Here is a 3,858-nt window from a genome sequence, read left to right on the forward strand (position 1 = left end):
TGGCTTCTATCATGGTCCTGAGCTCATCTATTTTTTTGTCAGTTTCTGCTCTAGAGTCTAGAATCACGACTTTCATTTTGCTCACTATCTCTATGGCTATCTGGGAAATTATTTCTGTTTTGAATTTTTCTAGAGCCTGATTGATCTGTTTTGTTACTTCCTGTGTTTTGAGTTCAGGGTGTCCTGGTGGTTCACTATCAGCCTTTTCATAGTCATTTGCCCTACTGTTTGCCATTGGTGAACTGGAAGTCTGTCCTTGTGTCTTGCTTAAGTGTTTTCTCATTTTAATTTTCGTTGTCCAACTGTCCTTGGTTTAATCTCTGGATTATCACCCAAATCTTCCTGATATAGTTGCACCCTAGCTTCTGTGTCTCTAATGACCCACAGACATTCTCATCTTCATAACATCAGAGAAAACAGCTCATCAAATCAACAGCAATGCTTTACTCCAACTTATACAATCAGCAACACATTAAGATCAAGCAGAACTTGGACACTGACCACCTGTGGTAGTCCCTAGTCTATCGCCCTTAAATCATTTGAATTAAATTGAAATCAAGAAGCAGTCCAGAACATGTCTGCAGTGAATAAACTTTTCAATATAGTATATTTACCATTTAATGGCTCAGACAGAGCGAGGATGCAAGACCCCTGATCTCAGTTAGCTGATTGCTGAACCCCATGATGCTGACTGACCTCGGGCTGCAAGGCCCAGATTGAGTTCCCCATCCTTCTGAATGGTTGAACTCCGCAATGTTCTGTTACAGGTTTCCCACGCCCTTTCTTTAAAGATGTTCAAAGTTGGGAACTCAGAAAAATACCCTTGATGACCACCTCTGTCTTTGCAGAGTGGGTCCAAAGACTTGCACAGTCAGGAGGTCTGAGAGTGCGGGGAGGGAGGGTTATAGGAGTTCAGGGGCGCCCACGCGGTTACCTTCCTGGCGCTTGAGCGATGGCTGCTGGGTCGGGAGCAGGCGTGGTTCTCCTTCCCATGGTGGATCGGGCCGGCCTAACTTCCCGGCGATATTTCCTATTTCAAGCACTTACATTTTAGTGTAGGATACTAGTTGAGCAAATAGGATTATAAAACAGTATTAACTGGATTACAGTACAGAAACAAAGTATCCTGAGAACACTGGGAAAGATGTCAACTTATCTATCGGAGTCCAAACCTGGGAATTTCTCTTATAAGGATTTTATGTCTATAGGGGGAAGAAACTGATGTTTGTGATATGACCACAAAGGATTGCTCTCCCTGGACTCAGAGTTGAATAGTGATTGCTGACCCTGATTGTGATACATCTGGTTTAGTAGCAGGCTATTTGGAATTAGATGTCTGGAAACAAATTCTGGCTCAGCAATTTACAGCGATTTACTAGGAGAATTCCCTCTGAGATTCAGTTTTCTCATCTACAGGATGAGAATGATAATACGAGACTCACATAATAGGACTTGAAAAAGATAATGATGTACTTGGGCTGTGGATATAGCTCAATGGTGCTGCATCTCCTAGCAAGCATAAGGTCCTGGGTTCAATCCCCTGTGCTGCAAAAACAAAGCAAAACAAATAAAAAGATAATGGTGTACTTTCTTTAAGCTCCTTTCTGTGGATTTTAGAGATCAGAACAGCAATGGAGGACTGAACTTTGGAATCACACTGGGTAAACTCGAGCCTCAATTTAAACTATTTTCATGCTTAATCCTCTATATCTTTACCATAACTCTAACAGGTGTATATTATTATATCTATATCTTCATTTCATAAGAATGAAATGAGATTTATAGAAGTGAAATAACTTGTCCAAAGATCTGGTTAATGAAGTGTAGAACAAGAGCTTGAACTTAGTTCTATGTAGCCCTGAAGCCCAGATCTTTACTTGCCTTTATAATCTTGCTTCCTGTTCTGTTTTTTTTTTTTATTCTAAAGAATATAGTAGGTACTCATCTGAAAGATTTTGGTTCTGAGACAGAAGTCTAGAATAGACATTAGATTATACTTCCCAGGGGACTTGTACCATGTATATTTGCTGAGCTGAATCCTCAGCATATCACATCTTGTATCCAGAAAGCACTTACATTTGTAAAGGTACAGCTAAACTGATATATCAAGAAACCTCAAATGCACAGATGTTTACTTTTCTCTCACAGTAAAGTCCACAGCAGGTAGGTAAGCTCAACTCTGCCATTTTCAGTAAACCAATGGAGAGGGCATAAAGCCAGTCAAATATTTTATTTACTGTAAGTGATGCTCAGATTGTCCATGTCATTTTTATTTAGTTTCTGGTAGAGGAGATTTAAGGTCACCACCCCAGCCTTTATGATCAGCTAAAAATTTTGGGCTATAGTTGGACAGTTAACTTGCTCAGGAAGGAGAGGAGATTTGGGGATACCACCAGCGACTTCCATTACAATGCTCTATGAATATTTATAGAATGAGTAAATGAAGAAAATCAAAGCCTGTGAGCAAATGAGCGTCCTAAGGAGACTAAGACAAAGTTGTTAGCTTTATCCCCAAGCTTAGAGAAAAACACGTCAATATGCCAGTGTGTCTTTCCAGCTAATTCTTGCTAAAACGCATCTTTAGTCAGAGATACCCACTGTAAGTATCTCTTTGCTATAATGTTTTCTTTTAATCTGTGGCTGTCAACTTTTCTTCTGAATGTCAGAATGGGATCGAAGCCACAGCAGAGTTTATGTGAACCTCACAGATTACGCTGCCCTCTTAAGGAAGATAAAGTGACAGGTGATACAGTACTTATCTGTATCACCTGTCAGGGACTCTGCATCTTGAAGCAGCGGGGAGAGCTACCATTTGGGATTCTCTTTCAGAACTGCCCTGAAATCAGGCGAGAGTATCTGACACAAGCAAAATGTGGTATTTGTTCTAAAAGAAAGAGCTGGAAATTTTCAACCTCTGGACTGTCAGAGTCTGTTAGATCAATATCCTAGGTGGGCACTCTATCCTGGAGACTTCCTCTCTTATGCTATGTAACACTTTCTTTGTTTCATTAGAGATATTTTTTCACAGCCACTGTAGGAACAATGTATTGTGTGATGTCCAACAGGTGGCAGATAATTTGCCCCACGCAGAGCATGACCACTTTTCGCTGCTGCCTGAGGACATGGCAGATTCTTATTAGTTTCACGGAGTCCACTGTCAAAATTACAATAGACTTTGTGAGGCAAGGCTACAGATCAGGGAAATAATCAGGGAGGCCATATTCTTCAAAACTTACCAAGGTGGAATCAATCTTTCTCACTTGTAAGGCTGTAAAAAAAAAAAAAAACTACTGGAACCTTATGTCTCTTTAAGCTCTTTCATTCCTAAGAGCTTAAAGTAACTGTGGACCTACATCTCATTTATTTTCACAATATCCCTGTGGAGTCAGAGGCCAGTTTCTCTTTCACGGTCCATGCTACTTAGAGGGAAGGCAACACACTAAGAACTGAAGTGACTTGCTTGCATTCAAGGTCAAAAAGTGAGTCAATTTTTAAAGGGAAATGCTTGATTGCAGGTGTTCTCACTCTACACCGAGTGGCTACTTTAAAACTATAGTACTTAGGTAAGAAACATAGCTGGGAGAACTCAAAATACATGCTAAAGGGAGACAATGTCATACTATGTCAAGGTTCTGATCTCTAAATGGTCCTTAGTCCACAGATTTAAAAATATACTTTTGATGATGACAGTATTTAATGCTCTAAACTATTCTCATTCCCTTAGGCCACAGAGACAGGAATCATTATTCTGTATTTAGCTTGGAATGCTGCCTTGGAATCAGGGTTCCTAAATAGCCCTAATGATTTCACATGTTTCAGGAAGAATGGGGGACTTTGCCTATGGCGTATAATGATACT

Source organism: Fukomys damarensis, unplaced genomic scaffold (assembly GCF_012274545.1).
Source record: "Fukomys damarensis isolate Sample0158 unplaced genomic scaffold, DMR_v1.0_HiC HiC_scaffold_21, whole genome shotgun sequence".
Taxonomy (NCBI): Eukaryota; Metazoa; Chordata; class Mammalia; order Rodentia; family Bathyergidae; genus Fukomys; species Fukomys damarensis.